Here is a 25776-nt window from a genome sequence, read left to right on the forward strand (position 1 = left end):
GTCCAGTGCAGCTGGAAGGCCATGAGCAAGAGGTGAGAGGGGTAGAAAACTAGACTAAAGACATGTCCAGGAGCCAGGTCATGGAGGGCCTCTGTAAGGCATTTGCATCGCTTCTAAGGGATGAGAAGTCACTGGGGAAGCAGGGGACTCAGGTTTTTAATGTAATTTAACGTTTCATAAGATTAATTCTGACTCCATGTGGGAACAGGCTGTAGGAGGCAAGAGTAGAATCAAGGCACCAAGCTAGGAGGCTGTCGTGGGAACCCAGGCCAGAGGAGATGATGCTTCGGACCAGAGAAAGAAAAATAGGGTTGGGTAGGAAAGCATTTTGAAATTAGAACCTCTGGGCTTTATTTAGGAACTCCCTGGGGCCACGGAGAAAGAAAGAAGTCAAGGATGACTCCAGGGTCTCTGGACTCAGCAACTGGGTGCTTGGCAGTGTCATTTACCATTGTGGGAAGCACAATGACGAAGAGGGAGAAGTTAGAAAGGGAACACTGTGAGTTCTACTTCAGACGTGCAAAAATTATTAGCATAACTTAGAAGTAACAATAGCCCAAATATGGACACCCTGAGTATAGCAGAGCAGAATCTGAAATACTGAAAGGTGCTCTAGACAAACAGTATCTCGCTGTTACCCACGGAGGATCATCACTTTGAGGACTGAGTCATTTTTATGTATGTATTAGAAATCCGAACTTGAAACCCACCTGTCTTGTTGCACTCTGGGTGCCTGAAACAATGATTGGAATTATAGTAGACAATACATATGTGCTAAAGGAAGAAACAGAGGGGAAAAGGAAGAGAAGCACAAGGAAATGGAAGGAAAGAAGTAAGGAAGAAAGGAAGGGAGGGAGGGAGGGAGGGAGGGAGGGAGGGAGGGAGGGAGGAAGCAGAATGTTATGGCAGTAAAATTGGTTTTTCACGTGTGTGTTTAGGAAGTAATTACACACTGGAAATTTTTACTGCCAGACTTCTCAAGTTTTCTGAAGGTCTAATTCTCCTTAAGCAAAGTCCTGTTTCTTCATCTAAACTTGCCATCTAATATGACGATGTTTTTTTCAGTATCACAAATAGGTGTTGGCAATTTAATATAATTACCATTAGGTATAATTTCTTCCTCATTCTTCAAAGTGTCTGAAGGTGTATAGGGTGTAATGGAGAGATAAGACACCCAATCATCACAACTGTAAAATGTTATTATTGTTGCTTGTGTAATACCTTAACTACAGCTCTCCATGTTTTTTTTCAAAATGATATATAGTTACACATGGGTTTGTTTAACAAATAGAAATTAATCATGAATAGAATCCTCTGCCCAAGACCTAATATTTTTTATTCAACATGTTTGCTATACAAGTGATTTATTTTTAAGTACATAGGTAGCTATTTTTGCCTTAAAGGTAAGTATCCAGTCATGCAAATACCTGACATAAAATTTTCAAAAATGAAAGGTTAGCTAATAGAAAAAAATCTCTGGGAATTCAAATACCTCACTAAAAAACTGTTCACAGTATGCACTGAATTCAAGTGAGATGTATTAAAATAAACCTGGCATATGTTGTTTTTCTAGTCTGTCTTTTCAAGACTTCATTCTGTTGTTTCCTTCTTTGTTTCCTTTTCCTTTTCTTTTTTTTTTCTTTTCCATCTCAAACTGTCATTTATATATGAGCTTAGGCCTCAAGATTCCAGTCTTACCATGCTAGAGAATCCTTAGCACAAAGGCAAGTACTAGAATTCCTGGGATATGGTCTGACTACTCCAATGATGAACAGACTGTCATAGATACTCTCACTTGAAATGAAATAAAACGATGTTTCCCCAAAAACTGTCCCTAAGAACTCTCGGTAAAAATGTCATTGTTAGCAAAGGTTAAGAACCCAAGATGACTCTGTGTTTGGTAGCAACACAGAATACTGGTTAAGCGCAAGGCCCTGGGGTCAGGCTACACAGCTTCAGCTTCAGGCCCAGATGTTCTTGATTTCTCTCTACTTCAGTTTCCTCTCTATAAAACAGGTGACAGTACTGGTGACAATAATGGCACCTAACTCACAAGACTATTGTGAGGAATAAATAGGTTAATTTATGTAAAGCATGATGACCGCCTGGCACTTACTATCATTTCTTCCTAAAACACACGGCTGGTAGACAAGCCACTTCCATGAAATTAAAAATTAAGAAGAAGAATCTTTAGTGACCTGGGATTTAACCGACATGAAGATTTCTCTCACCCAGGGAGAGAATCTGAATTCTCTGACTACAATGGAAATTGTCTGCTGCTAACATATTTAAAGTTCCAGGAAAAAAAAAAACAGAAATAAAAAAAATATATATGGGAAGATATATCTGGATTTATTTTGGTAGACGTTCAAAGACTTGGTAAATAATTGTTTTATTTACTTCAATTTCATACTTTTTATTTACTTTAATAACATACAAAAATCTGACCCTAGCTCTTTATCCTGCCCCAATAAATCTTTTTAAAAAGTTCCCTTTGGCTAAGCATCCTCTCATTGTTTCACATATATTACACTTGCTCTCGTATGAATACATCTGCAAGTTCACTGAGATGTGAAGTCATGATGGGCTCCTCTCCATTTTCTGGCAGACCCAAGCACCATACTTCAGTTCTCAAAATCTTTGTTTACTAATTGATGATAAGCCCTTAAATTTGTGTAGTACTTTATAATTTACAAAGCACACCCACATAACCATTGCCTTTTGCCCTTATTAAAAAATTATCAACATTTTCCAGTTTAGGAAAGGGGCAAGGAAAAATTAAATAATTTGCCAAAAGTCATACAAATGAGCATTAAAACTCAAACTGTGAGTACCAGTCCTCAGAGCCAGCCCAGTATTCTTCACACTACACATTCCCCACAATCTGCTCCCATCCTCAACCTCCACCAGTGGGGGTCTCTCAGGCATGTCATGGGTTTACGTATGCAGGAGTTAAATGGCTTATCCAAGGCCAAGGTTTGGAATCCAAGTCCTGATTCCCAGCCCTGTGCTCTTTCCACAAATGAGACAGTGTGTGAGTTGGATATGGAAGGAAGAGGACAGCTGGAAGTAAAGTCAATGACTTCTGTGGTGTGAAAGATCAATATTTTCCCCTCAAATCAATTAGCCATGAATTAATTCTAGTGTAGCCGATATGAATCTCAGTCCACAAGCTCAGGTGTTCTAGAAATATTGCTGTTTTATTGCTTTTTAATCAACTTAATATGGCACCAAGCCTGCATTTTCATCCATCATACAAGCACCCCTCCCATTCCTAGGTTACACCAGCATCAATGGGGTCATGTGAACTGCAGACAAGGCAGGAAAAAACTTGGGTGAATTTCCTCATTCTCCAAACCCAGTATCATCCTGCTAGGGCAGGGGCCCTGGTCTCCTTGCCATGAATGGGCCAGTAGGGATCTTTTCCTGGACTGGCAGTCCTCAGGCCAAATGTCTCCCTTCTCTTGGGTGCCATTGCCTGAGCAGGGCATTCATTCCTACTTCCTCGAGACCTCAAACCTTTCTCATCAGTTTGGGAAGAATCTTCCACCCTAATTTCTCCAGGACCTCAAAGGCCTTATCTATTTCCCTTCTCCTGGTAGGACATCCCCACTAGTTCTTAAGGGAGGGAGGGAGGGAGGGAGGGAGGAAGGGAGGGGAGGGAGGGAGGGAGGAAGGAAGGAAGGAAGGAAGGAAGGAAGGAAGGAAGGAAGGAAGGAAGGGGTGCTTCCCCTTTCCATCCTACAACAAGCTCTGAGCAAGAAAAAAATTAGACCAGGAAATACTCCTCAAATAGAGAAGGAGGGGAAATAATAGAAGAAAACAGCCAGCTGATTGATCCTGCCATACTGCTTTTGCTCCTAGGTCTTGGAAATACGTAAGGCACTGATGCTAAGAGACTTCATATAAAACAAGATTTACCAAGACTAGATCCGCAAAATACGAAGGTGAGCACAATAGAAACCACACATTAAGAAGTATTATGCAAATATACACTTTCAACAGGCCCTGTGGATACCGTGCAAAGCTGTCAGATAAACGTGATCTCTGTTACGGGAGGAGAGCAGGAGAAAGGTGATGACGGCTGAGGCCTTGCTTAACAAGAACAGAAATCCCTGACATAGTCATGCATTCTTTCTCCCTGAGCCTCTCCTGATCCTTTTCATGCCTTCAAATGTATCCATCTTTTCCTGGGATCACCAAAAGAGACATAGAAACAGACTTTGGAGGAGAAGAAACATGTATTTTTCACTTTTCCAAAAATATCTGACCTTTAGCTAAAGGAACAGTTTTGGAATACCTATAAAATAATAGTTAGGGGCACGGTGGATAAGGATGGAGAGAAAGAGAAGGAATGATATTACCAAAGTCTACTCTCCTACACATCAGCAAAATAGAACTAACTATTCCAGCCTCATTTTTCTAAGTGAGAGGAAAAACAAAAGGACCCAAAGGAATCAGCAAAAAACTGTGTTACAGGATTACAAGCTTAAAAATCACTTAAAACAAAGGTAGAAAAACTTCAAGGGCTCCCCTTTCCACAGACAGAAAGTTATTAACATAATTTTAAAGGTTTTCAAAGAATTATCTCCCTCTGACATCCCTAAACTTTCCAACGTTTAGCTCATTATCATCAGGTGTTACAAATTCAGTATGGCCTGGGTGGGTTTTTTTTTGTTTTTTTACACTTATTTATTGTTGAGAGACACACAGAGACAGAGTGTGAGCTGGGGAGGGACACAGAGAGAGGGAGACACAGAATCTGAAACAGGCTCCAGGCTTTGAGCGGTCAGCACAGAGCCCGACGCGGGGCTTGAACTCACGAACCGCGAGATCATGACCTGAGCCGAAGTCAGACGCTCTACCGACTGAGCCACCCAGGCACCCCATGGCCTGGGTTTTTTCTGAAATTAATTTGTTTTATTTACCATTAGACACTTTATTTTGACCTGGGATTGAAAAATGTGTTGGAGTTTGGATTATAATTCAATATTACCTTATTTATTTTGTTGACCAAATTGTTGTAGTGTTGTAAAATGGGGTTTTTATTTTTTTCTTTTAATTTTTTTTTTAACGTTTATTTATTTTTGAGACAGAGAGAGACAGAGCATGAACGGGGGAGGGGCAGAGAGAGGGGGAGGCACAGAATGGAAGCAGGCTCCAGGCTCTGAGCCATCAGCCCAGAGCCCAACGCGGGGCTCGAACTCACGGACCGTGAGATTGTGACCTGAGCCAAAGTCGGACGCTCAACCGACTGAGCCACCCAGGCGCCCCTAAAATGGGGTTTTTAAAAACCAAATAATACTAAGAATTTTAAAACAGCAATAAAAATGACAACCCTATAAAGATTATTATCCCCATTTTACAAAAGAGGAACTGAGGCTCAGATATCTTCAGTAATTTTTCAAACTACAAATTTACAAACTACAGGGTTCCAAAGCAAGTATGAATTTTACAAACCATTGCCTCCGGTGGTTACCAGAAAAAAATGAGGAAAGACCAAATCAATGTTGTTATTGCACTTAAATGAAAAATGAATCGTCTGTTAAAAGGGACTATTATAAGACAGAAATGTAACATGAGTCAAACATAATCATTTAACATTATTCTATCTGGACCCACATCAGTTCTTACTAATTATCAAAGACCAAGCAGATGCAGAAAAACACCAAATAAAGGCCTACAAAGAGCAAAAAAAATATCTTTGAGGAGTAAACTGAAGCAATACTAATACTGTTCACCAAGGCATCACCAGCTGGCCCCGTGTCTCCAAATTTTCAAATGTGAAAATTTGAATTTTCTCTCATTTTCCTCCACTTCTGTCTCATTTTTTAAAACTCCCTTTAAAATGCCTCGATTACAGAGATTAATTGAATAAAGGGGCAAGCTGCAAACAGTGGTTTAGAAAGATTTAAAGGTCCAGGGCAAATCTAAATGTGTGTAGGCTTGATCAGGAACCATCCGTGGTCTTCCAGTGGGGAAGCTCGAAGAGAAGATGGCATAGGGGAGAGGCAGGGCGGGTCCAACCTGCTTTATCCGAGCCCCTCATTGCACACAGGGCCACCCAAGCAGCTCTGAGAGGGATGCTTGAGAGAAGACAAGTTTAATTCTACTCCTGGGCTTGGGATTCCTTGTTTCCTGTGCGCTTATCCAAAGCACACAGTAAATCTAAATCTTTACGGTCAAAATTTTACCTCTAAAGGCTGAGAAGCAGAGCCCAGCCCTGGCTGTACTCTAAAATCACCTCTTCAATCTTTGAGACCGAGGCCACGGGCCACGTTCAAGACCAAGTACTGCAGAAGCGCTGGGACGGAGACTCAGTCACTGATATTTTAAACGTTTCCCTGGGGACTCCAATGGACCACTGAGTCTGAAAACCGTGAGGAGCCTGAGAACCAGCTGCCAGGGGACACTCGGGGTGAATGTTCATTTCTACTTCACTTCCGAGAAGGAAAAAGCTGACGATACAAAGCAAAAACCACTCTGACCGCATTTGTTACACTCTTCTATTATGTCTGTACCACTTGTAATTTTAATAACATAATCTTTTAGACCCAAATTATCCACAAGTTCTTTAAACTCCATTGTAGTTAAATGTCTCCTTTGCTTAGAAAAGAAGATGCAAGGAGAGAAGAGAAAACACAGCTATTAACCTTCATGGTTGCCGCTTAGAAGTTCTGTATTTCTATATAATATTTGTTTTAGATATTCATGCTTTGATTCTGGAGGGGAACTCTTGAACAACAGAGCCGCTGGGGAAAGGCAAGTGGGGGTTTTGATTAAAAGTAACTATTTAGCAGCTGGCAGGAAGGATGCGATGTATCCTCAACAGAGCAGAGCTGGGGCTAAAAGGTGGCAAGGCAGATAGAAGCAATCCAAGGACTCATCAAAGAAAACCGCATCAAGCCAGAAAAACCACTATCACCAGAGGATACAGGAGCTCAGAGAATTCTCAAATTATAAGAGAACGTTTTTACCAAATGTAATTAGAAATACAAATCTAACTACCACACCCACACAGACACTATGGTTTACTCAGAAAATAAGCAAATACATATTTTTACATTTTGTTTTATTATGACCTTGGACTAGTTTGGGGAGACAGGAGTACGTGTTGAATAAAATTTTTATCTGACCCAAAGCAGAAAAGGTGTAATTCCAAACCTTCTTAAAATAGCTTAACAGTAGTCATTAGGGAATAGATGGCCCTGATGTTTGAAAAGAGGACTGATTCTGCCATGAATGAGGAGAAACATTACTCCACATAAAGCTTGTGGCTCACTCAACGCTGTGGGCTGCAGTGTCTATGCAGATGGGGACCCTTCAACAGCATTTCTCTTTGTTAATTTAGATTTAGACTGCATCGAATCTGAGAATCATTTTTGTCCCTATAAGTGGGATATGGGTGCATGTCTGGGTATATGAATACACACACATACCCCATTAATTACCCACGTAGTCTGCTGGAGAATGAGGAGGCATCACTTCACCTCAACGAAAGCCAAAGCTGGGGTTTTCTGCTCATGCACTTGTAACTCTAGACAGAACAACTCAGAATTTGGCAAAGGTGTGGCTACAGGTTATTGTGTCTACCAATAGTGCCTGAAGAGGGTCTGAGAGGGGGAACTATTTCTGTGGAAAGGAGTTCATAGTTGCCTTTAAAAGAATGGAGAGGTACACTAGGATCTCTCTCTCTCCCTCTCTCACACACGCTCTCTCTCTCTCTCTCTCTCTCTCTCTCTCTCTCTCTCTTTCTCTCTCTGAAAAAAGAAAGCACACCTTCAATAGGAAAGCAAAGATGGTAACTAGACAATGTCTATTAGGCAAAGAATCCCTCCCAAAGAGATTTCATAATTTAAGTCTTTTCTAATAGACTCTTGGTACGGCCATATTCACCATCCAAGTCTTATAGTTTTATCCTTTTTTATAATTCTGAGGCAGAGATTGATAATTATCCCTCAATATTCATTCTTCTCTTCTCACGGTAATAGAACCTTTGAGTTTAAGCCGGCTACCCGGTCACCCAGAACACAGACAAGATTCCTCAGCCTCCCTTATAGCTACCTAGGACCATGTGACTACGTTTTGCCCAATAGGATGACTGTAAAAGTGATGTGTGCAACTTCAAGGCCTTCTTTTAAAAGACTCAACTAAAACATGGACATGCTGGTGTACCACCCTGGACCTTACATGAAGCTGCCTTGTAATGGCAGAGCAATAAGGTGGAAGTCTGGGCCCCTGTCCCTGTGATAAAGGAGAGCCATGTAGCAGCTCAGACTTTTATATGGCAGAGAAACAAACTCCCATCACAGTTAAACCGTTGTTAATGTGGGTCTCTGCTTCCACAACTAAACCTATATCCAAACTAAGATAACCTCCAGTTTATTCCTTCAGTAATTTTTTATGTTGCTGACATGGTACAAAATCAAGTAACAGATCAGCAAAAAACACTGTGTCCTTCTCCGTATCACCATTCTGCTGAAGCCAGCATCAGATCACAAGGACTACAGTTGTAGTGACCAGGCTACTGACTGCCCATGAAACAGGCAGAACCCCAGGGCCAAGCTGAGAGAAATGAACAAGAACTTGTGCTGCAGAGAAATAACTCAGAGGAAACATGACATAAACCCACCGCTCCCTAAATATACTAAAGGGAGGTAAGACTTAGAGAAAGAGATTGGCACATACATTCTATCTAGGCTTGGACAAATTGGGATGGGAGCAGACGGGTTAATGCGTGAACTTTTGTGAGAGAGAGACTTGAGATGAAGTGTCTTCTCCATTGCTGATGAGCTATATGACCCGAGACAAGTGACTTGGCCTCCCTTAGCCTGATTTCCTCATCTGGAAATGAAGTTAGTAATAGCTACTTCATAGGGCTATATTATGCATTAAGTTAATGATGTACCTTAATATTTGGCACAATGCCTGGCATGTAAATACTCAATAAATAACCTTATTGAAAAACAAAAACAAACAAACAAAACGCCCCACTCCAGCCAGGAAAAAAAATCATTACCTTTCCTCAAAAATCAGTCCTTATTTATTCCTGCTCCAGGTCACAATATACCCCTACTCCTAAAGGACCCTCTATCTTCCCCTTTCTGCAGTCTAGGTCTGAACAGGATCTTACCACCCTCGTAAGACCTTTGCAGCTCATTCTCTCCTTTCTCCAAACTCCACACATGTATTGTCTTGTCTATATCACTCATTGCCACTAATCCCACAGTTTTTCATTATAACTTAAGACTTTCACGTATATTAGATCCATCTTCCTTTAGATTCTAAACTTTATAGAGTATCTTCTTTTCCTTCAGATCACATATCCTATTTAGCCCAACATGGTGTGCTCCCAAAACTCTCATTAAAGGAATAACTGATACCCTTCAAACAAATGTGCATGTGTAGCTTACAGAGAGCCAAGTAGAATAAATGTCATTCTATTCATATACTGAGTAACCAAATGGCAGAATACCTTAAACTTTAAAAATCAAATTAATGGAATTTTGACATTTGCAATCATGAACGAAGCCAACACTATGTACTTTAAATTTTTTCCTTGACAGGAATAGTTCCTTCCCCAACAGCAGGTAAGTTCTAGCTGCAAACTCAGCTCCCTGCACAGCTGTTTTCCCTGCCATTTCAAAGCCCATCATAGCGCTACATTTTTTGGGCTAATAGCTAATAATATTCATTAATTTATTTCTCAAACATTTATGTGCTAAGTAACACTTGGGGCATCAGATATAAATAATTCAAGAGACTTCCAATCTAGTGTAGTTTTCTATTCACCTACGTCTAGGTGAGCTTTAATATTTGTGCCTGATTATCCCAAGAACAAACTCAGGGGAGGACAAGAAACATCTGTAGGTCTAACCTCATGGGACGTTGCTGATGGTTACTCTCCACAGAATTGACTAGAATTAATGTTTTGCACGTATAAGTCAACCTATGTAAATCACTTAGAATAGCCCCTGGTAATATAGTTAAGCACTTACTTAACAAATGTTAGCTACTAGCAGTAAGAGTATTCATATTATTAGTATTAGATTTTTAAATCACAGTGTTCAATGTAATGTCAGGAACAATTCACTCCTAGTTCTGAATATCAATAAACGTGAAACCTAGGGAAGGGTGGAAGTAAAAAGCACAATGTGATGAGTGTGGTGCAGTTGTACGTAACTGGGAACTTAGCCTTTCATGATCCAGAGTTAATCAGGATTACAAAGACTAAAGTGTAATGAAAGTATTGTGTAAATATAGTCCTAATGTATCATCATGTGTTTTCACTGTAAAACAGCAAAAATGTTGATTACCATTTGAGCAAAATATGTGCCAACAGGATACATTTGATGAATGACACACGGAGCACTATACATTTATAAATGTTAGACTTATAAAAATAAAGAAATGCATTCAAATTATTTACTCAAAAGCTTGGAGATTTTAAAAGGTTATACAAATGTTAAGATGGTAAATTGCATGTTACATGTATTTTTGTGATTTTAAAAAAGTTTTTAAACTAAAAATTTAAAAATCGAAACAAAACGATGCAAATATTCTCAAAAGGCGCAACAACCATGATGATACTTATAAATTTTTATAACCTCAATGTAAATGAAGCTTATACAAAAGTGTTAAGCAGACAATCACAAGATGAACTAATTTTTTTTTTATTTTTTTTTTAATTTTTTTTTTCAACATTTATTTATTTTTGGGACAGAGAGAGACAGAGCATGAACGGGGGAGGGGCAGAGAGAGAGGGAGACACAGAATCAGAAACAGGCTCCAGGCTCTGAGCCATCAGCCCAGAGCCCGACGCGGGGCTCGAACTCACGGACCGCGAGATCGTGACCTGGCCGAAGTCGGACGCTTAACCGACTGCGCCACCCAGGCGCCCCAAGATGAACTAATTTTTAAGCAAAATAGAATTGGGAGAATTGACTTGCTTACGATCTTAAAAGCAGAGAAACTTAACAGGTGCACATTCAAGATTTCCTTGGCTTTAAAAGGAAGCCCTACCCTAGACATATAGCTAACTAGAAGCTTCTATCTGAGGGAAAGAGATGAAATATGAAGTCATAACAGAAAAATATCAGCTATTCAAAGCCACGCCTACTTAATAGTAAGATGGATGGTATTCCCTAAGCACCACAGGAGTCTGGCATGAGGGGAATCAGTGGCGAGATCCTGGGAAAGCTTCCTTCAAGAGGCAGGCTATGAGCTGTGCCCTTTAGTCAGGAAGCAATGATACTGAACTTCACGGAAAGGAGACAAAAGACACAGATTTTGAGGAACAATAAGCAAGTAGAGGATTCATGGATAAATCTCATGGTGTGGCTAAATTTATCATCCACTTTCCCCTTGAGGTTGTTTTTAGTGGCTGTAATGAGATCTACATGGTCCTCTTAAGCAAAATAGAATTGCGACCAGTGTCTTGAAATCTCCACTCTCGCCGTGGCCCCACGCCCAACCCAGAGAACAAAAGGAGTTGAGAGTGAAAAGCAAGAACATACAGTGAAATTCTTTACGTATGGCACACCTGCCAGATCTTACAAACCCAAATGTTGTTCATTGTTTCCATCAGTAATTTACTCATTTATATTACTTCAGAAATAGTTTAAAATTGCATTACTGAAGTTAGCTCAGAGGCATGATACACCTAAACAGCAAAGCAAGGAAGTCAGTGAGGAAGGAAGGAGGTGCCGTATCATGTTCACGTTGTTTGTGACGAAGCTATGGCTCCAGGGTCAGTGTGTCCTGTCTGGTGATGGCTTCCCGGCTTCTCCAGCAGCCAGTTACAGAAGTCCTTCTTGGTTACCCCTCGATCCCAGCCCTGTTGGACTGTAGTTTGTCTCTCTACATTTCTGTCCCCACAACTAGGCTGTGAGCTCCTCAAGGGCAGGGACCCTGGCAGGGCTCAGGTTCTAGAGCCAAACTGCCCAAGTTTGAATCCTGTCACTACCATTCCCTAGAGGGACGATCTCAGCTAATTCGCCTAACTTCTCTGGACATCACTTTCTGGTTTATCAACAGGGACTAGAAGCCTATGAGTTAACACATAAAAAGCACGCTGGACGGTCACTGTCTGTTTATAGTGAGCATTCAAAATACGTTAGCTATTTGATTCCTCCCAGAGCCTAGCACAGCATCTGGCATATAAAGTGTGCTCAGGAAGTAGCTGTAGAATGATGAATGAATGAATGAATGAATGAATCAATCAATCAATCAATCAATCAATGATGGCGGGAGTGGGGGTGGTGTCCTTTGCACTCCTCCCGGAACCTAACCTAGCATGATGGATTAATATATTTGTAGTTAAAGAAAGGCTACAAGGCAGGGGCGCCTGGGTGGCGCAGTCGGTTAAGCGTCCGACTTCAGCCAGGTCACGATCTCGCGGTCCGTGAGTTCGAGCCCCGCGTCAGGCTCTGGGCTGATGGCTCAGAGCCTGGAGCCTGTTTCCGATTCTGTGTCTCCCTCTCTCTCTGCCCCTCCCCCGTTCATGCTCTGTCTCTCTCTGTCCCAAAAATAAATAAACGTTGAAAAAAAAATTTATAAAAAAAAAATAGTAAAATAAAAAAAAAAAGAAAGGCTACAAGGCAAAGATTTTACCTGAAATGAAGAAGCAAAGTGTGACACTCCAGATCTTCATGAGAGATTTCTGACCAGAGATCTTATCCTCAAATCATTCTGTTCAGGCAGCTCTTCAACTACCTGCATAATCTATCAACACATGAGATACACATGTATTTTACCTCCTATAAAGGAGGGGTGAATATAGAAGGAATATGAAAGAATTCATCTCCCACTCCTAAAACACTGATTGATTTTCTACAATGTACCCAATGCTGTCACCTCATCTTTCGTGAAGTTTTGAACTCATTCTTATTTTTTTTTTCAATGTTTATTTATTTTTGAGAGACAGAGAGAGGCAGAGTATGAGTAGGGAAGGGGCAGAGAGAAAGGGAGACACAGAATTCAAAGCAGGCTCCAGGCTCTGAGTGGTCAGCACAGAGCCCGATGCGAGGATTGAACCCACAAACCATGAGATCATGACCTGGGCTGACGTCAGATGCCCAACCGACTGAGCCACCCAGGAGCCCCTGGAATCATTCTTTAATGAGAACTCACAGAAGCATTAGAATTTTGGAGCTAATCATTGGTTTGTGAAACACACCCAAGAATCAGCAATTGGCAGGTGTAAACCTGTCCAGAATTTTATGGGTGGAGTGTAGGTGTTGTGGATAATTCCACTGGGATTAACACCAGCATTACCTAGAAACAACGTATTCCCTACAAGATTATACAGGTTTTAGTCAAACATACAAACTGTATCTTACCTAAGCATTCTTGTTTATTGGAGAAAACCTCCACAAACCTAAGGATGAAACTTTTTATTTATTTATTTTTATCGTGTTTATTTATTTTGAAAGAGAGAGAGACAGAGTGCGAGTCGGGGAGGGGCAGAGAGAGGGAGACAGAATCCGAAGCAGGCACCAGGCTCTGAGTTGTCAGCACAGAGCCCGATACGGGGCTCAAACCCATAAGCCATGAGCTCATGACCTGAGCCAAAGCTGGACACTCAACCGACTGAACCACCCAGGAGCCCCATTACGATTTTATTCGATTCTTACCAAAAAAAACCCACCTTTTTTCAAGTATGTGTTGTTAACCTCATTTTACAGATGAGTAAACTGAGGCTCAAAGAGGACACTAGCTCAGGTGGAAAGTGACAGAGCCTGGTTTTGTTTGTTTGTTTGTTTTTGTTTTTGTTTTTACTACTTCATCCCTGCACTCTGATAATGGAAGCCCCTGGAATAATAGAGGAGAGAAAACAGCTGAGAGAGAGAGATTACGGCACAATAATTTTGCAGAGTAAGGAGATGACAGGTGACAAGACATAGTGAAAACTCGCCTCCCCAGAGATCTGAAAGCTCTGAGGTAGTGTCCTCATTCCATGTATGAAGAAACCCAGGCTTGCTCACTCAGGGCAAGTGATTTGCCAAAGTACTTCTGTCCTGGGTTTCTCTGTAGGTCAGCAGTGTTTCCTGAGAATACCCTCTCTCTCTGGCTTTCTCTGCTTTTTCCTTTGGTCTTTTCTTTCTCTGTAAGGAAGCTGTTTAAAAGGTACAAAGACCACACGGGAAAAGACAATGTCACTCCATTCACAGAAATAGGATTTGGCCTTCAATACAGGCTGAGCTGGGTGCTTTACAATCAGCTTTGCATGCATGCATATGAAACCCTCCTTTGGAAACTAGAGCAATGGCCCGGAAGTCTTCAGGAAATCAATTTGTTGCAGAATTTCCTGTAGAGCCAGCGATCTCCCTCAGTAAACGCGAACCCCAGACTGATGCCAGCTGCAAAACCTTCGCTGGTGGTGTGTGGGCGCCATCTGGTGTCCAGAGGCAGGCTGGCTCCAGCATCAGACCTGTGGTTTCAGACTTGACATTCTAACCACAAAATGCCATCAAAACTGTTGAATCACTATATTGTACACCTGAAACTAATATAACACTGTATGTTAACTATACTGGAATTAAAACAAAAAACTTAATTAAAAAACACAGAGCCACCTGCTCAGGTTCTATGAATTTCTCTATTAATAATGCATAAGCCAATAATATCCATTAAAACTGTTAAAAACCTCAGTTGTAAATCTGATGTCCATATTTTTTCTCTACGCTAATTTTATTTTATAGCTGCGGCCTGAGTCTTATGGAGGCATAGTTCATCTATTTCTTTTATGTCACCTCCAATTTCATTCACTCAACTAGTATTTGTTGAGCACCTACTGTGTGTGATACACCATTCTTGGTACTGCAGAAGAAACAAAAATGAATATGGAGGAAAAAAAAAACCTCTGCTCTCAAGGAGTTTCCACTCTGGCAGTGGAGATTAACAAAAATCTCGACAACTTGGGGGAGAAAATTCAACACTGCAAGTATTCCAAGAGGGACTGCAGGAAGCTAGAAAAATATCTAGATAGAGGTCCACTCTTTTACAGCTGAAAGGGTCACGGAGGTTTTATGAATGTGGGCACTAGATCGCTTGTGGCAACCACTGCCCTGATTGGGGACAGAGGTCCAGCATTTCTCTCCTTGAGACCGGTGGGCTCAGCAAGGAGAGGACCATGTAGGTGAAGACGGGTCTGATACACTGAAACCTGGGAGCGGAGGGAAGTAGGAGGGACCCAATAACACAGAGAATGGGGAGGAGAAGAATGCAACTCAGGCACAACAAAAACGTCCCCCATTTGTGACAGGATAATCCCCAGGGGCCAATGGGGGGCCCCTCCCTCCTAATCCAAGCCAAAAGTGACTCAAACACCTATGGGTTCCAGCTGCAGCTTTATCCTCCCCCACCAAGCGGACTGGAAGACAGTGAACTAGACATCTGGATTCAGGGGTGCCTCCCTAAGGAGGAACAGAGGCTCCCAACCTCTGCACTGACTGTGAGCTTAATCGGAGCACCTTCTTTCCATTGCTTTCTGATGAGAGACCACTGGTACAGTACTGGTCTTCTGTTTATTATTTTTTTTAAGTGTTATTTATTTATTTTGAGACGGGGGGAGGGGAGCATTCACAGGAGAGGGGCAGAGAGAGGAAGAGAAAAAGAATCTGCATTGTCAGAGCAAAGCTGGATACGGGGCTTGAACTCAAAAATCATGAGATCACGACCTGAGCCAAAACCAGGAATCAGACACTTAACCAACTGAGCCACCCAGGCGCTCCCAGTAGTGACCTTTTAACTGGTACAAGTCTTTTAAATGGTACGAGTCAGCTGGGGCACAGAAAGGCTTTTGGGGGACACACAGGCATGGACACTAGATCCCCAATTTCCATGTCTTTTCCTAAAAGTGACAACGCTAAGCAGCTCTCTGATGTGGACAGGGCCTCCTGTCACTACCTCTTTCACAACCCCCCTTTCCCTCCTCACAAAGGAAAGACACAGCCTTCCCCAATCATATCCTGAAGCACTGTCCCAAACTGGAAACACTTCCAGGTCACTGAAACCAGAGACAGTTTGAGAAAGCATCTCCCCTGAAACAGAACCATGTGAGGACAAAGCAAAGCGAGTTAGGTAGGAAACAGTGGAGGCAAAGCCTTACTCATCCAGGGTCATGCTGAAGGCAGTCTCCAGCCTTTGTATTCTCTTCTTGCCCTTTTCCCTCTACTTTAGGATGAGAATTCAGAAGTGGAATGGCTGTCACAGGCATGTATTTGAATGGAATTGAAAAAGTTTAAAAAGAAAGCCTTTGTCAGAAAGAAGGTCTGATTTGGCTATTTGAATTGACGAGGAATTTTTTTTTTCAATTAATTACATGGTGGGCATATTTTATGAATAGCTAACTTAAATCTGCAGTTTCAAAAAATATATATTTGAAGCACATATATAATATGCAATAATCTGGAAACTGCATCATTTATGACTATTTAAAATTATAATAAAAAATTTTTTAAACACCAAGTGTAAATGCAAGAGGGGCAATAAAAGTTTCCAAATGACTTAGAGGTAATGCAAGCAAAAACAAAAACAGAAACAAAACAAAAAACAAAGAGAGAGAAGTACTGTGCTATTAAACCAAAGTAAAAGTCACCTAAGTCAAGTCCTGGTTGTCATTTTTCAGTCCTTGAACCCAGACCCTCCACTGTGTGACTTTTGTGCATTATAGGGCCCTCAGTCCTTAACCACATGGGAATAACCCAGCTCTCGTACAGAGGTCCTTCTCAGGGCTCTGGAGGACGGGGGCAATTCAAAGTCTCCTTCCTGTCATTTAACCCCAATTTGAGATCTGTTGTTCCTTTATAAACACTTTCTACAGTATATATTGTTTCTTTGTCTCTCATTTATTAATTTAATGTCCTTTATTAGAGACCAGATAGCCATACCATACCCGTCCAGCTTTCCTCCCCTTTTCTTTTCCTTTGATATAGCACAGTGCACCCAAACTGCATTCCACAGAACACAAAAGCTAGTAATCGGTGTTCCTCTAGAAGAGATTCATGCTGTAAATATGGGGAATGCTGAATACGCTTCCTCCTAGAGATTTGCAATCTATATTAGCATTGTCTCCCCTTCTATCCTGCTGGGACCATGTCTGTGGTATTCACCAGCGAACGTCGTCCACCTGATAGGTGCTCAGCGAATATGACTTGAATAGACCAGGACACTGGAGACCCAGAATGAAAGAATCTATTAAGAATACCCATTCAACTCAGATACCACCACACGCCAGTCAGAGTGGCTAAAATGAACAAATCAGGAGACTATAGATGCCGGCGAGGATGTGGAGAAACGGGAACTCTCTTGCACTGTTGGTGGGAATGCAAACTGGTGCAGCCACTCTGGAAAACAGTGTGGAGGTTCGTCAAAAAATTAAAAATAGGTCTACCCTATGACCCAGAAATAGCACTGCTAGGAAGATACCTATGTTTTCACTCTTATGTGGATCCTGAGAAACAACAGAAGCCCATGGGGGAGGGGAAGAAAAAAAAAAAAGAGGTTAGAGAGGGAGAGAGCCAAAGCATAAGAGACTCTTAAAAACTGAGAACATACTTTTTGCAGGCGACATGATATTATACATGGAAAATCCGATAGACTCCACCAAAAGTCTGCTAGAACTGATACATGAATTCAGCAAAGTTGCAGGATACAAAATCAATGTACAGAAATCAGTTGCATTCTTATACACTAATAATGAAGCAACAGAAAGACAAATAAAGAAACTGATCCCATTCACAATTGCACCAAGAAGCATAAAATACCTAGGAATAAATCTAACCAAAGATGTAAAAGATCTGTATGCTGAAAACTATAGAACGCTTATGAAGGAAATTGAAGAAGATATAAAGAAATGGAAAAACATTCCGTGCTCATGGGTTGGAAGAATAAATATTGTCAAAATGCCAATACTACCCAAAGCAATCTACACATTCAATGCAATCCCAATCAAAATTGCACCAGCATTCTTCTCAAAGCTAGAACAAGCAATCCTAAAATTCATATGGAACCACAAAAGGCCCCGAATAGCCAAAGGAATTTTGAAGAAGAAGACCAAAGCAGGAGGCATCACAATCCCAGACTTTAGCCTCTACTACAAAGCTGTCATCATCAAAAGCTGGTATTGGCACAAAAACAGACACATAGACCAATGGAATAGAATAGAAACCCCAGAACTAGACCCACAAAAGTATGGCCAACTAATCTTTGACAAAGCAGGAAAGAATATCCAATGGAAAAAAGTCTCTTGAACAAATGATGCTGGGAGAACTGGACAGCAACATGCAGAAGGTTGAAACTAGACCACTTTCTTACACCATTCTCAAAAATAAACTCAAAATGGATAAAGGACCTGAATGTGAGATAGGAAACCATCAAAATCCTAGAGGAGAAAACAGGAAAAGACTTCTCTGACCTCAGCCGTAGCAATTTCATACTTGACACATCCCTAAAGGCAAGGGAATTAAAAGCAAAAATGAACTATTGGGGCCTCATGAAAATAAAAAGCTTCTGCACAGCAAAGGAAACAAGCAACAAAACTAAAAGGCAACCAATGGAATGGGAAAAGATATTTGCAAATGACATATCGGACAAAGGGCTAGTATCCAAAATCTATAAAGAGCTCACCAAACTCCACACCTGAAAACAAATAATCCAGTGAAGAAATGGGCAGAAAACATGAATAGACACTTCTCTAAAGAAGACATCCAGATGGCCAACAGGCACATGAAAAGATGCTCAACGTCGCTCCTCATCAGGGAAATACAAATCAAAACCACACTCAGATATCATCTCACGCCAGTCAGAGTGGCCAAAATGAACAAATCAGGAGACTGTAGATGCTGGCGAGGATGTGGAGAAACGGGAACCCTCTTGCACTGTTGGTGGGAATGCAAATTGGTGCAGCCACTCTGGAAAACAGTGTGGAGGTTCCTCAGAAAATTAAAAATAGACCTACCCTATGACCCAGCAATAGCATTGCTAGGAATTTACCCAAGGGATACAGGAGTGCTCATGCATAGGGGCACTTGTACCCCAGTGTTTATAGCAGCACTTTCAACAATAGCCAAATTATGGAAAGAGCCTAAATGTCCATCAACTGATGAATGGATAAAGAAATTGTGGTTTATATACACAATGGAGTACTACGTGGCAATGAGAAAGAATGAAATCTGGCCCTTTGTAGCAACGTGAATGGAACTGGAGAGTGTGATGCTAAGTGAAATAAGCCATACAGAGAAAGACAGTTACCATATGTGTTCACTCTTAGGTGGATCCTGAGAAACTTAACAGGAACCCATGGGGGAGGGGAAGGAAAAAAAAAAAAGAGGTTAGAGTGGGAGAGAGCCAAAGCGTAAGAGACTCTTAAAAACTGAGAACAAACTGAGGGCTGATGGGGGGTGCGAGGGAGGGGAGGGTGGGTGATGGGCATTGAGGAGGGCACCTGTTGGGATGAGCATTGGGTGTTGTATGGAAACCAATTTGACAATAAATTTCATATTTAAAAAAAATAATAAAATAAAATAAAATAAAATAAAATAAAATAAAATGAACACCCATTCAATATTACTTAACCCACTGTTTCCCAGATTATTTCACCCCAGAAATGTGTGTGTGTGTTCACTAAAATGGAATACACGCATAATCCCAGAAACAGGAGTAAACTGTCTTGTTCTGCTAGGGCTCCTATGGCCTATTTAAGAACAGTTCCTTCACCTGGCATCCCACGCTGCCTTGGGAACACTCCAGCTCATGGGTACACAAGGGAACACAGGACTACCCGTGACCCGTATTTTGCAGGCTCCTACACTTACCTGCCACATAGGACTCTCAAGCCCTCAAACCGTCCTTATGTATCTCCTGAGACCCCCCTAGGACTGCCTCAAATGTACTAATAGGTGAGCCCAATCAGCTATCATGTGGAGACAAAGCCACCATCTCCTCTCGTGTCATAAGGCACCGCCGTACCCACTGGGAACTGCCTCCTCTGGAAAGCGCCTGTCATTCCTTCCCACCACAGCTGCCGTCACTGGTCACGGGTACGCCCGGAACCAGTGATTCTGCTGCTGGGTGCTATCCTGTTTGCCAGGCACTGCAGCATATGCTGCTGACCAACACCTGGCCCACCGTGCTGACGTTCCAGAGGCTTGAAAAGCCAGAGACGCTCTGCACTCCCTGGAATCCTCGGTGCCCTTGCATTCCATCATGAAGTGGGGAGATCCGCTCTCTCACTGGCAGCTACACCCTGTTAGCTGCCTGCCGAAGGGGTGCTCAAGCCCTAACAGAAACCGGCTTCTGCTGTAGCCACCCACAGGAGACTTTCCCAGACACACATCTGAGCCCCAACAATGAATATGAACCAGCCCCAAGCCCGTGGACAGCCCTGCACCTCCTTCTATCCTCCCTGCAGAGCTCTTCTCTCCTGTTTCACCTCCCACCTGCTCTGCAATCAGGCTTCCACTCCACCCCTCCGTGGAGCTGCTCCTGAGAGGGCACCAGTGACCTTCCAAATGCTGACATCCATGCATTTGTCATCCACAGCTCCCTGGACCACTCCACGGCACTTACCTCCCCCTGATAACTCCCTCACCTTTGAGCTGCCTCCATTGTGTCGGCTTTCCATCTTCAGTTTAGCTTCATATGCATGGCCTCCCATACACGCCCCCAAAACTGCCCTTTGTGTAATGGCAAGAGTCATTTTCTTGGCCTTGACACATTAAGGACCTAAGTAGCACGTTCATGAATTTAAATCTCTCCAAGTTCCAGATCTGTATGTTCAGCTGCCCGACATATAACTCCATTTAGAGTTCCACAGGTACTTTCGACTTAGCATGTCCAAATCTGCGCCCACACTTCCCCTCACCCACCGTGGCTGCTCTTCCTGTATTTCCTATCCGTTCATTTACTTAGAACTCCTTCAATGTGCTTTTCTACACATTATTTCACCCTTCCCAACAAACTCATGACAGCATTATGGTTAACTTCCAGATTTTCAGAGGGATAAAACTGAAATTGAGAAAGGTGCCATAGGGGCGCCTGGGTGGCTCAGTCAGTTAAGCATCCAACTCTTGATCTCGGCTCAGGTCATGATCTCATAGTTGGTGAGTTCAAGTCCCGCGTGGGGCCTCATGCTGACAGTGCAGAGCCTGCTTGGGATTCTCTCTCTCCCTCTCTCTCTGCCCCTCCCTGGTTTGCGCTCTCCCTCTCCCTCTCTCTCTCTCAAAATAAATAAATAAATGTAAAATTTTTTTTTTTTTTTTTTTGCTGGTCACATTTATCTTTATACTCCTTTTTTTTTTATATGAAATTTATTGACAAATTGGTTTCCATACAACACCCAGTGCTCATCCCAAAAGGTGCCCTCCTCAATACCCATCACCCACCCTCCCCTCCCTCCCACCCCCCATCAACCCTCAGTTTGTTCTCAGTTTTTAACAGTCTCTTATGCTTTGGCTCTCTCCCACTCTAACCTCTTTTTTTTTTTTTCCTTCCCCTCCCCCATGGGTTCCTGTTAAGTTTCTCAGGATCCACATAAGAGTGAAACCATGTGGTATCTGTCTTTCTCTGTATGGCTTATTTCACTTAGCATTACACTCTCCAGTTCCATCCACGTTGCTACAAAAGGCCATATTTCATTTTTCTCATTGCCACATAGTACTCCATTGTGTATATATACCACAATTTCTTTATCCATTCATCAGTTGATGGACATTTAGGCTCTTTCCATAATTTGGCTATTGTTGAGAGTGCTGCTATGAACATTGGGGTACAAGTGCCCCTATGCATCAGTACTCCTGTATCCCTTGGATAAATTCCTAGCAGTGCTATTGCTGGGTCATAGGGTAGGTCTATTTTTAATTTTCTGAGGAACCTCCACACTGCTTTCCAGAGCGGCTGCACCAATTTGCATTCCCACCAACAGTGCAAGAGGGTTCCCGTTTCTCCACATCCTCTCCAGCATCTATAGTCTCCTGATTTGTTCATTTGGGCCACTCTGACTGGCGTGAGGTGATACCTGAGTGTGGTTTTGATTTGTATTTCCCTGATAAGGAGCGACGCTGAACATCTTTTCATGTGCCTGTTGGCCATCCGGATGTCTTCTTTAGAGAAGTGTCTATTCATGTTTTCTGCCCATTTCTTCACTGGGTTATTCGTTTTTCGGGTGTGGAGTTTGGTGAGCTCTTTATAGATTTTAGATACTAGCCCTTTGTCCGATATGTCATTTGCAAATATCTTTTCCCATTCCGTTGGTTGCCTTTTAGTTTTGTTGGTTGTTTCCTTTGCTGTGCAGAAGCTTTTTATCTTCATAAGGTCCCAGTAATTCACTTTTGCTTTTAATTCCCTTGCCTTTGGGGATGTGTCGAGTAAGAGATTGCTACGGCTGAGGTCAGAGAAGTCTTTTCCTGCTTTCTCCTCTAAGGTTTTGATGGTTTCCTGTCTCACATTTAGGTCCTTTATCCATTTTGAGTTTATTTTTGTAAATGGTGTGAGAAAGTGGTCTAGTTTCAACCTTCTGCATGTTGCTGTCCAGTTCTCCCAGCACCATTTGTTAAAGAGGCTGTCTTTTTTCCATTGGATGTTCTTTCCTGCTTTGTCAAAGATGAGTTGGCCGTACGTTTGTGGGTCTAGTTCTGGGGTTTCTATTCTATTCCATTGGTCTGTGTGTCTGTTTTTGTGCCAATTGTAAAAATTTTTTAAATAAAAAAAAAAGGAAAATAAATTTTCTGAAGTCCCACAACTGATAAGACACAAAGCCAGGGTCTGGCCCTGGTTCTAACTAACACCAAAGCCCATACAATATAAATGGATGAATGGAGGCCTGAAGCAGCAGAACCACAATCTTCACACACACACACACACACACACACACACACACCCCTTTCCCAATACAATGTCTGAAACAGGAAAGGTCAGCAATAAGGGTCTGACCTTGCATTACTAATCTGTGTTTAATGTCAAATATAAGCAAGGCTCTGTGCCAAGGATCAAGAGAAAAAGAATAAAACAACCAAACGTGGACTGTGCTCTCAAAGAGTTACTGTCTTATTTAAAGAAAACAACACAAGCAAGATTCAGGAGAGGGAGACTCTGTCACCACTATTCTTTAACATTATTCCGTGAGGGCTAACCAGACAAGGTTAAAAAAACAAAACAGAGAAAAAATATTGGAGAGGAGGAAAAAAAAATCATTATTTGCAAAATGATTCGTATGGCTGAAAAATCCAACTTTAAACATTTTTCTTAGTATAACTGGAGTTCAGGAAAGTAGTCAGTTACAAAATTAAAACATCCGGGTAAATAATTTTCCTAAATGTCAACAATAATCAACTATAAAATATGAACAAAGTAGCCTTTTTAACATAAAATTAAAAATATATGGGGCATCTGGGTGGCTCAGTCGGTTGTCCGACTTTGGCTCAGGTCATGATCTCACAGTTTGTGAGTTCGAGCCCCGCGTCGGGCTCTGTGCTGACAGCTCAGAGCCTGGAGCCTGCTTCGGATTCTGTGTCTCCCTCTCTCTCTCTGCCCCTCCCCTGCTCACTCTCTGTCTCTCTCTCTCTCTCTCAAAAATAAATAAAAACCATTAAAAGATTATTTAATTAAAACAACCATGTAACTAGTTCACTTTTCTGTGGGTGGCTCAGAGGAGCAGCTCTTCTTCTGGCCTTGGCTGGGCTCGTTCATGCGTCTGCGGCTGTCAGCTACCGATCAGCCGATACCTTAGGTAGGGACCAGCTGGTCTAAGATAACCTCGTTCGCACCTCTCAAGTTGGCTTGCTGTCAGCTGGAGTGATGGAAAAGCAAAAGGCCTCATGCGTCTCCTCGCCCAGCAAGCTTATTCACAGGGCGGCTGACACAGCAAGAGCAGAAGCACGAAAGGTCCCTTACGACGTCTAGTCTTGGAACAGACACGTGGTCACCTCCACTCCACTCTGTTGGTCAAAGAGAGTCACCAGGCCAGCCTAGACGGACTAGGTGGAGACCACCGCCTCCTGGGCAGAACTGCAATACCACAGGGCAGAGAGGGGAGCCTACTGGGAAGGGTGGGGGACCGTAGCCAGTTTTGCAAGCCACCACACATATTAAGCCTGAATACTCTCCCGATTTCGGAAACATTTCAGTGTAATGATAAGATCACAGAAAACTTAGCAGAGACTATGGATAAGCATTCATATGAGGAGGGCTGAGCCAGACAACAAAATATATATCCCATAAAAGAAAAGGCTGACACAGTGGACTATCTAAGCACTTAAAGCTTTCCTGACCAGCAAAACACCACACACACACACAAAAAAGTTAAAAAGTAAACCGGGTGCAATGTTTAAGACTAAGAAACGGTTAATTCAAAAAGACCTTTTATAATCGGACAACAAAAAATAGGTAAAGGATAATTCGTAGAAGTAAAAATCCCAAACGATCAATAAAGATGTTCATCCTCAATAGTAATTAAAGACATACAAACTCAAACAATAATATATAAGCCTTTGCCTATGGGACTGCGCCGAATTTTTTTGATGATAACGCCAAGTGTTTTCAAGGGTTTGGAGTCAAGAATTAACACACTGGTGGTGACAACGTGAATTGGCAGAAACCTTCTGGATGGTAGGTGTGGCCACAGCAGGCAAAAATTTGTGTATACTCGATCCCAGCTGTTCTCTCCCTGCCTCCCCACGAGGCAATCTACTAACCGGGCATCACGTGTTCTAAGGCACCCCTTACCTGTCTGGCGATCCCGTCCGGCCCTCTCTGTCCCTCAGCTGTCAGTCTGAGGCCCCCATCGTGGTGTGTTCCTTTTCCGCCACGTCCAGACCCTCCAGGGCTTGACCCTGGGCTGACTCCAGACCCTCCAGGGCTTGACCCTGGGCTGACGTGGCTGGGCATGACGCCCTGTCGCTGTCGTCCTCCCCCCACCCAGGCCCCGGTCACCGAGCCGACGCCAGCGCCCCCCGGAGGAACAGGTGCCGCGCTGGGCACGCAGCTCACGCGCAGAAGCAGTTCTCACGGCAGGAAGCCGCGCTTTACGCCCGGCCTGGCTCCACGGTGTCCACCCGCTCAGGGGCTTTCGGCTTCCTGGACTCTTTGAGGAAGGCAGCCAGAGAGCTCTGCGGACTCCCGCTGCCTGTTCCCGTCCGGACACTAACTGCAAGCACCACGCGGCCTACACGCCCGCGTCGGGGGGAGAAAGGAGCCAGGGTGTTGTGCGCCGGCTCTCGCGAGAGTTCTGAGAGCTTCCCCCAGCTTCTTCCCACCTGGAAACATTCCTGTGCATATCCATATGCAAGACCGGCTGGGGTGAGATATGTGTGAGGTGGCAAGTGTTTTCCCCTGTTAGCTAGGATGATTATTGAGAAAGTGACCTTTGGGCAAGGTGTAAAGAAGTTGGAAATCTGGCTGGAGTGATCCATGCAGAGGGAACCCCCCGTCGAATGCCCGAATGCAGAAGTAAAGACAAGAGAGTTTGAGGCTCAGTCCAGAGGCTGGTGTGGCTGCAGTGGGGTGACCAGGAGTGAGGAGGGTGATGCGTGGAGGGGGTGACCATGGAAGAGGAGGAGCATGGAGGCGAAGGGGGCATAGCTGACAGGGTGTGGATTGGAAGGGTGTGTCTGGGGTGTGCCACTTTGAGGGGTGTGCTGGAGGAGACCGAACGTTCCCCCTGTGGGCGAAATGGGGAGCCACCGGAGTGTCTGAGGAAAGAATGACACGATCTTACTTAAAAAAAGGATCCCTCTGACTACTTTGTTAAGAATAGACAGGGGCGCCTGGGTGGCGCAG

This window comes from Lynx canadensis, chromosome D3 (genome assembly GCF_007474595.2).
Source record: "Lynx canadensis isolate LIC74 chromosome D3, mLynCan4.pri.v2, whole genome shotgun sequence".
NCBI lineage: Eukaryota > Metazoa > Chordata > Mammalia > Carnivora > Felidae > Lynx > Lynx canadensis.